This window comes from Podarcis bocagei (assembly GCF_964188305.1).
Source record: "Podarcis bocagei genome assembly, chromosome: 16".
Classification (NCBI taxonomy): Eukaryota; Metazoa; Chordata; class Lepidosauria; order Squamata; family Lacertidae; genus Podarcis; species Podarcis bocagei.
This window is the reverse complement of record NC_138142.1, coordinates 29,193,137-29,205,761: the sequence shown is the minus strand read 5'-3', so window position 1 is coordinate 29,205,761 and position 12,625 is coordinate 29,193,137.

The window sequence follows — 12,625 nt, the reverse complement described above, 5'->3', positions numbered from 1 at the left end:
GGGGACCTACCTTAAAGCTGACACTAGGGTTACAGAAAATGGGCTTAAGTGTGATTCTGCACACCTGTGCAGAAGAATCTGCCCTCCAAGTCAGATGGGTCGGGCAGGCATGGCTTGTGAGGGTCTGCAATCCTTAAGGGCTTGTGTAGGCTTCTAAACCGATCAGGTTTCATCTCCAGCCAAGTCACCCAATGCTCTCTGTTTAGCTTTATGCCTGACCTTTGGGCGAAGCCTCATGGCATGCAGCTCACTCCTTGCTTTGCTCTTTAACTGCTTCAAGCATCTGATATAAGATTCAAGTTCCCATCTGAAAGCTCCTAGAGCTTGAAAGAAGCAGTTCACCTAATGGCCTGTCACCTTTTGATGTGGGTGGTTGTGAGATTCACACCGCAGAGTCAACGTTATCTACTAGGGACTGAAACTGGACTCTGAATGTGCAGAGAAATACTGAACTCTCGGACCAAGTAATGCTTAACCAGCAGAAGTTTGAAAACCAGTTGCTTTTCAGTAACCCCCCCCCCCAATTCGTGCCCATTAACTTTTCAGGCCATCTCGGTGTAGTACTGTCAGTGTAATAGGTTTTGCTGTGTAAGCAAATTTTGCATAACTTACTCTGACAGTATGGGGGTAACAAGGTTGCTGAGTGCTTGAGTCCTATTTTTCTTTACTTCTCCTGCTCTCCCTGCCACTCCTTATTTCTGGTCCTCCTCAGACTTTCTAAGAACCTGCCATGTTTATTTATGTAAGCATAAAGAATACTGCTCCCAGAGAAGAAGCTACACTAGTCTGTAGCATCAAAAAGAGGCAGGTGCTGCTGTAATGACTGATAATGGCACAATTTTCATGCCCACTTTACCAGGTGCTCATCAAAGTTTTCCTCAGTTGGCAAATCTGCATGTGCACAGTTCTCAGAGGTATTGAAATCTTCATTTTAAACAACATGCCGGTCAGAGGCAAATCATTCATCTTGCCAACTATTGTAAAGCTTAAGGCAGTGTTTCCCAACCACTGTTCCGCGGCACACTAGTGTGCCGCGAGATGTTGCCTGGTGTGCCGCGGGAAAAATTAAAAAATTCGATTTTTTTTTTTAAAGTCAAATTTTCGATTGGGGCGCTGTCACTAGATGACCCCTGGGGTTCCCTCCCTCCCTCCCGCTCTGCGCCTCCCTCCTCCTCCTCCTCTGGGGAGGCCCTTCCTGGCTCTCGGCCAAGGCTTGGCGGCTGCCACTCACTCGCTCGCCCACCCGTCCCTCCATCCCTGCACCCGGTCTCTCCCCCTCCGTCCCCGGCGCGGGGGCTGCCGGGATCCGTAGTCCCCTCGCCCTTGGGCTCCGCGCCCGCGCGGGGTGCGCAAACTACGTTTCCCAGTGCGGCCTGGCGGGCCGGGCGTTTTGTTTGAAGCGCTCTTCTCCCGGTCATGGAATGAGCGCAGCGGCGGCGGCCGGGCGGGCAGGGGCTCTTCCGCGCAGACCCCGCGCAGCCTGCCTGCGCCCCCGCGGAGATCGGGCGGCAGGATGGAGCCCGGGGATCCCCGCGGAGGCGGAGCGGCGGAGGCTGCCCCCCAGGTAGGGCTGCGTCGGGGTTTTTTTATTTTTGCAATGCTGCATCCGCGCCGGAGGGGACGCATCGGACCGCGGGGAGACCCCTTGGCGTGCGTGCAAGGCAATGCATGCGTGCAGGCGTTGCATGGAGTGCAGTGCAATGCAATGGCAACGCGGCGCCCTGCATGCATGCATGCAACTTCCACCGGCGCTCCGGACTTGGCAGGTGAGGGGGGTCCCCAGTGGGCGGCAGAGAGAGCCGGGAGGGCGAAGGGGAGCCGGGGGGGAGCAGCGCTGCTCCCCAAGCCGAGCCCGGGGGGAAACTTCGGCGTCGTTGCGCCGGGTGTTGGAAGCGGAGGCTGGCGGGGGCCCCTCACCTGCAAAACCTGGTTGCCTCTCATATATTTCGTGCATTGCATTCATCGCCCGCTTTCTCCTCCAAGGAGCTCCCGGGGGCGCGCGTGGTTCTCCCCATGTTATCCTTGCAACAACAGCCCTGCGAGGTGGGTCAGGCGAGTGGCCCAAGGGAGCACCCAGGGATTGTCCTGGCCAGGTGGGGTGATTTGAACCCTGCTCTCTGCCCGGTCTTCGTCCTCATTTAGCCCCCACATGTGCATGACTGTGCATGACTGAGGTCCCCCCCCCTCGTCTTGGCTATGGTGTGAGTCTGTGCTGTTAATTAATGGGGTTTTGCCTTCGGAGAAGATGAGCCAGCCCTCAAGGAGGTGATTATGTAATTTGCTAGCAATTCATGTCCCTCCCGGCGTGACACTGCGCGCTGACGTCACGGGGCTGTAATGGTGGTGTGCCTCAAGATTTTTTTCATGAAACAAGTGTGCCTTTGCCCAAAAAAGGTTGGGAAACACTGGCTTAAGGTAACACACATTATTTAAGGCTGAGATTCTTGGTAGGCAGAGTTGCTCTCTTTCTCCCCATCTTCCAAGTGGTTGAAGTGGGGGCTAGGTGTTGTCTGCTTTTAGAGCAACTGTCCCAAAATGCTGAGTTTTGTATAAATTATGCAGATTTGCAGCATAATGCTTATTTTGCATAATCTGGGAGGGAGGGAGGACTTGAGACACTGGGCTTCCTGCCCACTGGAATTTTTCCCTAGCTAGCTCTGGCAGTGAAGGCTCAGTGGGTTGGATCCAGACTTAAGTTAGTTGTGCTTAAAGGTAAAGGGACCCCTGACCATTAGGTCCAGTCGTGACTGACGCTGGGGTTGCGGCGCTCATCTTGCTTTACTGGCCGAGGGAGCCGGCATACAGCTTCTGGGTCATGTGGCCAGCATGACTAAGCCGCTTCTGGCGAACCAGAGCAGCGCATGGAAACGCCGTTTACCTTCCCGCCGGAGCGGTACCTATTTATCTACTTGCACTTTGACGTGCTTTCGAACTGCTAGGTTGGCAGGAGCAGGGACCGAGCAACGGGAGCTCACCCCGTCGCAGGGATTCAAACCGCCGACTTGATCGGCAAGCCCTAGGCTCTGTGGTTTAACCCACAGTACCACCCGCGTCCCTATCCTAGTTGTGCTTAGTTCTCGTTTAAATGAACGGGACAACTTAGGGAAGGCCAACCTTTCAATACTTCATTTCAGTGGGACCCAAACTACTAGGGCGCAAGGCTCACCAATCTTTTTGATGCAAACCTTAGTCATGACCACTGCTGTGATCTTAGGCACAGTGTGATGGGACCGAAGCATTCAACAAGCAGAGGGAGCACCCTGAATAAGGAGCTGAAGTTTTATTTGCAATAAATAGGTCTGGGCACCTCATCTCACTGGGGGATGCTTCAAAATTCAACCACACAAACACACACTGCCTTCCTGATCTAAAGTATTACTTGGGGCAATGTGCTTTTGACATTATTAGAAATGAGCAATGGGGGAATTTTATATTGGCACCATGGATAACATGGGCAAAAATCTGAGGTTTGCAGTTGATCCAGACAGTGGTCTTGATGTGTTCTTGTGTCTTTGGGCTCTGGGGCTGGTGAAAGTGTCTTTCCTCCTACAATTTAGGAAGCTCAACAGTAGCCTAGACCTGGGCTCACATCCCTCATCAGCCATGAAGGTGACTGGCTGTTCCTGGCCTGGTTACCGACAGACCAGGCCTTGTCCTCCAAATCCTCCAAGTTCATGGCACTGGCAAGTGCCGCAGATGACGCCATCGCTCCTGCTGTGAAGACAACCCAAGCGCCGTGCATGCTACCCCTCCCTGTGTTCATCCTGCATCAACGCAGATACGCCCCCGATATTGCAAGGAGAAGCAGGAGCTGGCTTGGCTGATCAGCTGGTCAGTCTCGGAGACCTCATCTCATCAGCTAGATCCAATAAAGGAAAGTCAGGAGCAGGCTACAGCCCCCACCTTCTCTGGCTGCAGGCGCCAGGTGTCATAATCCTGTTACTTCTTCAAGCTCAGCCCCAGCTAAATTTGGGATGCCTTGCACAGCAGGAGGTGAGCAAAGTGCACCTGTGCCAACCAGGACAATGTCTGGGGTGGAGAGGTGAGCAAGAGCCATTAGCTTTGCAAGGGATGAGAAGAGCTGGCCACTCCCCTTTCACGAGAGGAGGCTGCCTGTTGTCCTTACCAGCCCATCACGGCCATTTCCCTGGCCCAGGTGTTGTGTGCTGTTAATTGTCCCTTGCATCAGCTCCTCTTTCTCTTGGGATAGTGAGGCATTTATTAGTGCCCAAAAATGTTTCCAGATGTGAACAGGTGTGACATTGGTGGGTTTAATGCCATAGCACAGATGCAGAAAGTCATAAGAGTCCGACAGGTTCCTGAAGCCCATCTAGTTCAACCTCTGGTCAGTGCAGAGAACCCAGAGCTAGAACGGATGGTGGCACAGCCTCTGCTTGTTGACACCCCTCCCCAGCCAGGGAGAAAGCCCACCCCCAACTAGGTCCTGGTTGTCAACACCCTTTCCTCACATAACTTGTTTCCATGCCCTTCTCGCCATCTTCACTGGCCGCCTCTGGATCTGATGTGGTTTGCAAATTATCATTGTTAAAAGTGTAGCATATGAAACTGGACACAGTCTTGTGCTTGAGATCTGATAGTGCAGAAGATCTAAATATGACTCCTCATGGCTTGGGAAAAAGACACCTTAAAAAAGAGAATTTAGATTTTATATATTGCAAGTAGTTCATAAAAGCAACATAATGACACAAAAACTACAATAACAAGGTAAACTAAGCAAGTGGGAAAGAGTGAACATCATAACTCAGGAGATAAGAAGTTATTGTAAAGAAGTAAACTGTCTTCTCAGTTGTTAGTGATCAACGTTCAAGCTGTTCTGTGTTGTCTAAATAACCAAAGTTAGTTGTTCATAAAGTTCCATGGGTAACCTACAGGTGGTACCTAACACCAAGGAAACTAGCGCTAATACACCCAGGAACCTCACCAAAATGCTGGAGAGGGTGCACCTCCACAGGCACATACTTCCACATGTGGTGGGAGTGTCCCAAAATCCAACTATTCTGGACGACAGCCATACAAGAAATATGTACAATAACTAAGCAAGCAATAGACATCACCCCAGAATTGGCCCTACTAAACATCTTCCAAGACAACAATGCCCATTTACACCACAAAGAACTCATAACCCACCTGCTCTCAGCAGCCAGAAACACCATAACCAGACACTGGAGAGACCTGTCAGGAGTAAGCATGGACCAATGGTACCAAATAGTATGGGAAACAGCCCTACTAGAAAAATTAACTAATAAACTGAAACTGACACGGGGACAAACAGAAGAAGACACCTTCACCCCGGTATGGCTCCCCTTTATTACACACACAGCCCAACAGAACAGTGACAATAATCCACCAACAGCATACAAATCAATATGGCTAACCTGATCCAAAACACCCACCCACCTCACTCACACACGAAAACAAAGATCACCACAGCCAATCACAAGCAAACAATCACACCCATGGCCAACCTCAACCTCTCTCACCACCAAAGGAACACAAGTGAACAACACAAACAACGCTGACACCAAACTCTACACACATTAAACATAATAGAAACACCGCCACCCGACCCCACCCCATCCATCTTCCCTCTCTCCACCCCCCCTTTTCTTCTCTCTTTCTCTTTTCTTCTCCCCCTAATGCCTCAACAAATGAAATGGATTTGTAAAAATGTTACATAAAAAAAAAACAAACCAAAAACGAGGCACTACACTTCTGTAAAACAAGAAAATCCTTAATAAAATATTTAAAAAAAAAAAAGTTCCATGGGTAGCCGGAGGATGAAGAATGCCATTGGATGCAACTACATATTCAATAAACTTGTACCATGCATATGTAAAACTTACCTGCTTCTGGCCCCTTTCTTTGTGCTTTCACCTTAAAGGTTAAATATTCCTTTCAAGCAATTTGCCAACATTCCTTGTACCAAACAGTAGGTTTGAATGGGATTGCTTCCAATGTCTTCCAGTTACTAACCTAGCTGCCACTGCAAAAAACTATTAAATCTTTAAAGAGGATAGTTTGATAAGAATCATCAAATATTGATAGTAGAGCTAATTGAGGGTTCGTCTGTATTTTTTAAAAAATAGTTATTTGAGCTACAGTCGTACCTTGGATCTCAAATGCCTTGGCTCCTGAACAAATCGGCTCCTGGACAATTGAAAACTAGAAGTGAGTGTTCTGGTTTTTGAACAATTTTTGGAAGTTGAACATCTGACGGGGCTTCCGATTGGCTGCAGGAACTTCCTGCAGCCAATCAGAAACCATGCTTTGGTTTTTGAATGTTTTGGAAGTTGAACAGACTTCCGGAACAGATTCCATTTGACTTTCAAGGTATGACTGTATTTTGTTGAAAATGAACCAGAAGGTGAACATTTTTTTACAGGACCACCATGTGTGAAAAAATGTACATCTCTCTCCACAGTTTCTCTCTTTTGCTACACTTCGGGGTGCTCCTTTGTCGTGATTTCAGCTTCTGCTGCTTCCCTGTTGGATCTTTTGTCTGCTTTTGCAGGTTCCCTTCAGATCAAGAAGCAGCAGCCTTCTAGTGACTCCTGCTCAGTGGTGACTTGTTCCCATGGCCCCAAACCAGGCAGATCCAGGATTAAGATCCCATCTTTGAGGGAGATTTTTTTATTGTGGGGGGAGCTGAGCTGGAGGGCTGAAAGTGATGAAAGCACAAAAGGCAGAATCAAGGGGCTGCAAGTAGCTCACACCCATTGATTTTGTTATGGGTCTACTCTGAGTAGGGCTAGCATGGGATACAGCTGCTAGGTTTGGAAACCAGCAGTGCTGCAGTGGAGAGCCAGAAGGGGAAGTGAAGTGGCTGAAACAGGTGAGAACACTGTCTAATATTTGGTGGCAAAAGCTGGCAAGACTACATCTCCCAGGATGCCGTGGGGGCAACAGGGCAGAATCGAGCGACTGGCCTGAAGCTGTGCTAAATCTGGTGCAGCGGTTGCTGCCCCCTGGCCAAGTAACACAACCTTCCCCTGAAAGCTGCTATATTTATAGGGATGTGGATGGCCTTGAGTGGCAGGCGCAGGCTTCTTTCAGCTTGGCAATAGCTTGGAGCCGGAGCAATTGGCCAAACCTTGCAGGAGAGAGACAGAACCCAGGGCCTCTACCTTAGGGCAGCCTCAGGCTTGCTGCTCTCGACTTCCCTTCAGCATCTGTCAAATGGGCACATGCACTGCTGACAGGACAGGACCCTTACAGTGAGTCACACCATCGGTTCATCTAGCTCAGGATTTTCTACACTGGCTGGCAGCATCTTTCCAGGGCTTCAGCTGGGACAAGTCCCATCCCTACCTGGAGATAATGCCAAGGATTTAACCTGGAACCTTTTGCAAACAAAGCAAATCCTCTGCCATCGAGCTACTGCTCTTCCTAACATGATGGGAGATTTAAATGGCAGCTCCTGGCAGAGGATTGCTGCTGCCCTCAGTTTGGAGGTGGCACTATCCTGCCAATTGACCCACACAATCCAGACATCTGCATCACCAACAGCAGCAACAGGGAAGGAAGTGATCATCACTTGGAGGCCAGGAAGACCAGTGGTGTCTAGCAAGTGAACTGCTCCAGGTCTAGACAAAAGTTAAACCAACTTCTGCAGAATCCCTGGAAGGATCCACTGGAAGAAAATGTTTCGGGAGAGGACCATAGCCCAGTTGTAGTCAAGCACAGTGTTTGCAGGCCATAGTTCCCAAGCTGAACCCCAACCAGCATCTTCTGGTGGGGCTCGGAAAGATTCCTCTCTTCCTGAGACTCTGGACAGCAGCTGCCAGTCTGTGTAGGCAATACTGAGCTGGATAGACCAATCCAGTTTAAGGCATCATGATCCCAGTGAATGGTGACCCCAGTAAGACTGGGCTGTCAACCTCCGGCTATCCTTCAGCACAAAGCTAACAGGGGGAATCTGTTGTGTCATCATTGACCCTGGGAGTGGGATGAAGAGTGCTGAGGGACAAGTTGTGGTTTGCATTTTGGGACGGGGAAAATTTCTGCCCATTCCTGGAGCCACTCCTTTGCTGCATCTGCAAAGAGCAAAGCCAGGATTCAGTCCCCGGATGGTTTGTTTGTAGCAGTGTGAGGGATTGAGAACATTGACTGGAGAGATTAGACTGGTAACAAGATTAGAGAGAGAAATTGAGTGAAATTAGGTAGACTGATGATAAGGATCAGGGGAAAGAGAATTAGGAGGAAGAGCATTAGAAGCTCAGATAAAAGAGGATTACAGGGAAAGCAGGGAGGAAGAAAGAGGTGGGAATCAGTTCTAGGCGGGCAGGAGATTTACCGGGTGTTACAGGGGTTTTCACAGTAGTGTGTGTGTGTGTGTGTGTGTGTATGAATCAAGCCCTACCCCCCCTGCCCCCCCCACCCCCCACCTCTGGACTGTTGACAGCAACTCTCCAGCTATTTATTGAATAATCTTAACCGCTTGGGGATGGTTGTCGGCAATAGATTATTGATAATCAGTGTAGTCTCTGTTAGGGAAATCAGAAGGAAATTAAATGGGAGAAAAACAGGGCCTAAGGACAGGAGGGGTTTGGTGCTGCTGGCAAAAAGGTGGTGTGGAGCTCTGCAGGTTAGGGAACAAGAGACAGGAAACACAGGCAGTGTGTGAATAGCAAGTCCAGGGCAGAGGCGAGATACAAACTGGGAACTTGCTGATTCGTAGCCCAGCCTCTTGGCCACAATGGTATACCAATTTTCATATACAAGGAGGAGACTTGCAAATGTATCAAAACCAGGTCTTCTTTTAAGCTGTGCATGCAGGGTCGCCTTCCTGAAGCACCCCATGCCCTGCTCCTCACCTGCTCCTATGCTGTTGCTGAGTCTTGTCTTTTGCAGTCTGAACGTTGGCTGTAGCTCCTCTACAGCTTCCCTGTTCAGCTCCTGGGTATCGTGAAAGGGAAAGCTTTAAGATTCTTTCCATGCTATAAGGGGGCTTGGATTTGCGTCTAGTTGGTTTGACTTGTTCATATGTTTATTTTACTATAAACTTTCCCAGCATGGAGTGAAGACAGGCTTGCAAGTCGCTGCCTAAACAAATTCTGCATTTGCAACAGGACTATTGTAGCAATACAGACCTACCTGCTTACCATACCTCCAAACATTTGTCAGCATCTGGAATTGGGGCTTAGGTCTGTGGGTGGGTGGGGGGGGGAATGCATTGGTTCAGGGGAGACACAAGCCCTATTGCACACCCACCTCAAAACCAAGTAGAGTGTAACCTCCCCCACCACCCGCTCACCGGTCATGTTGTTGTCAAGACACCCACTCAACACCATCCATGCCAGAGGAGGCCCAAAATAGAAAAGAATGTTGCTGGGCAGTTTTCCTCCACTGATCTCTTCGGGGGTCGGCAGGGTGGCTGAGTGGCACCTGCTTGTCATAACTCAGGCTGGGGAGGGAGGATTTTGAGGCTTTGCTTGCCCAAAAGGGAGGAGCTGGGCAGGGACTGTAGGGATTGCCTTGATCAAAGTGGGGTTCATCTCATTCAGCATTTGGTTGCTCTCCATGTGCCTCTAGAAAGCTCAAAGCTCCGCCCCCCCACTCATTAGGATACAGAAAAGTCTCAGGAGCCCAATTACATAGTCGTAGAATAATAGAGTTGGAAGGGACCCTGAGGATCATGTAGTCCAACCCAAAAATGCACGATAAGTGCAAAAGCAGTCAATGGACAGGCAAAATGACAGCAATGAATAAGCCACAGGCCTTGAAACCTCTACTGTTGAATTTTATTAAAATGTCTCAAATGGTCTTCTTGGAGGAAAAGATGGGATATCAATGTGATAGATGATAGATAGATAGATATAGATAGATAACCTGCACGGACTGCAGTTTATAAATGCAGAAAAAGCTTTTGACAGAGTGATGTGGAGACATTTATTTCAAGCAGTGTACAAAATGGGAGTGGGTTCTACTTTTGCCTCCTGGATTAAGTTGATTTATTCGAATCCTACTGCCTCAATATGCATAAGTGAAGCAAATCGAGAAACCTTCACATTACCTCCAAAGCTAATAGACCAGAACAAAGATTTTCAGGGATGAAAAAGGGAATCTAAAAAGAAAGCTGTATGCAGATGATCAAGTGCTAATCTCAAAAAATGAGAAGAATAATTTGAACCTCTTTTAAAGACGCTAGACAAATTTGGACAAATCTCACGCTATAAGTCAGAGTGGTTTGGCTGTCACTTGCAAAACATTACAAAATATAAAACTGCATTCTGCCCACAGAAAATATCAGGGGCAGGACTGGCTTTTCCCAGCATAAAATGATTTTACAATGCCTAACCATTTGAAAATGTGGTTGGCTGGGTTGCCATTTGTCCTCTTTTTCCAGGACACACGCTCTTTTTCATGGGTAGAACCATCCATAGCAATCCATAGTTAAAAGTAGAAGTTGGCAAATATGTCCTCTTTTTCACTCTTCAAAATATGGCAGTCCTAAACACCACCATTACAAAATTAAAACAAAATGAAAATGACTGAAATAAAAAAGTACACTCTGGAACATCAGTTAAACTATTAATTCAAATTGGGGTAAGGAAATGTGTTCATTGAATTAAGAGCAATGATACAAGGCCTTGTCAAAACATACCATCAAGTTGTGTGTGACAGAGGGTTCTCCTTTCATTCAGTAACTTCAGGTACGGCATATAATAAGCAACTTATTGAGAATGTTTGGGGCATTGATAGATAGTACAAATTTTGAATCACTGGCTTTTAGAAACAATAAGCTGAAAGGAACCCCAGGGACAAATGTATAATATAATATAATCACATAATTGGAAACATTTCAGCACAAATTCCAATTAAAGTGGAATGTGGATATGCACAGTAATATATCTTGATAAAAGTGGACCTGGGCTTGGAAGAACACTTATAAATTTGCATAATGCCTAAATATTTTTTCATATATAAAATCATGGCTCACTGGTATTTTAACCCCTCCCCCCCAACTGGAGTGAACATGATATATGCAACAATAAACAGCCCGCAATGTAGATGCAAAACCCTGCAAAGGCAAACATCTTCCACATCATTTGGGAATGCTTGTATTAATAGAAGCAAAAGGTACCTCGGGATAAGAACTTAATTCGTTCTGGAGGTCTGTCCTTAACCTGAAACTGTTCTTAACCTGAGGTACCACTTTAGCTAATGGGGCCTCCCACTGTTGCCGCACAATTTCTGTTCTCATCCTGAAGCAAAATTCTTAACCCAAGGTACTATTTCCGGGTTAGCAGAGTCTGTAACCTGAAGCGTCTGTAACCCGAGGTACCACCTTAAAACAAATCTTGGCCAGGATCTCCCCAGAACTCCATTTGTAATATTAATATTTGAATACCTTCCAACCAGGAAATGACAGCCGATGTACAGGCAGCAGCAAAATGGTAATCCGCAAAAACGGGGGAAATTCCTCGTCCTCCACAGGGAAATTATTGGCTCTGGGAGGCGCCTAAACTCACAAGGTTGGTGATGAGAGAGAAGGCAGGAGAATGGAAGGTGTCTTGATTGAAAAAAATGGAACTTGGTTGTATTTTACCCGCATCAGAAAGTGCAAGGGAAAATAAATTTGTGTCTGCTATTTGGAGGCATTTGGGGGAAATTATTAAGTTTAATCCTTAATATAGCAGACTCTGAACGAGCAAGCAGGGTAGGATAAAAAACCTGTATATATTTAGCTATTGATCCCATCCTTATTTATTGATATCTAACAAGGGAGGTTATTTGAAACTCAAGTACTATCCCACGCACAGTCTTCTATTGCCTTATGAATAATAATAAGAATCCCAATTCCTGCATTGCAAGGGGTTGGACTAGATGACCCTTTGGGACCCTTCCAGGGTTTCCAACTTGAATAAAATATTGGGGGGTGCAGGTAAGTCCCTCCATGCATAATCAATCACTTTACACAGCATATGCACACTATTTGAATGACAATGTCCATCAACTTGGGGTGGGGTGGGGCTGGCCCATGGGCACAGCCAGGGGTTGCAGGGGTCAGCTGCCCCCCATCAAGTAAAAAAATAATAATAAAAAAACTTGACTAACTGACCACTTGCATTGCAGATAATTTGGTTCTGCCCCCCCAACATGAAGCCTGCCCTCTCTAAAATAAATCCTGGCTACGCCCATGGCCTGGCCCCCTCAAATATTTTATTGGGTGTGTGTGTGTCAAAGAGATCCCAGCTCACAGGGTCCCTTCCAGCTCTTCTGTGACTGCAGTACAGTGGTACCTTGGTTCTCAAATGCTTCGGTACTCAAACAACTTGGAACCCAACATTGCAAACGCAGAAGTAAGTGCTCCAGTTTGCAAACTTTTTCTGGAAGCTGAACATGCTCCGTTTTGAGTGCCACACTTCTGTTTTGAGTGTTACGCTGAGGTCTGTTTTTGCTATTTATTTTGTGCTTTTGTTTTTGCGATTCTTTTTGTTTTGTTTTTGTGACTGTGTGGAACCCAGTTCAGCTACTGATTGATTGATTGTGTGGCTGCAGTACAGTGGTACCTCGGGTTACATACGCTTCAGGTTACATGCGCTTCAGGTTTCAGACTCCGCTAACCCAGAAATAGTGCTTCAGGTGAAGAACTTTGCTTCAG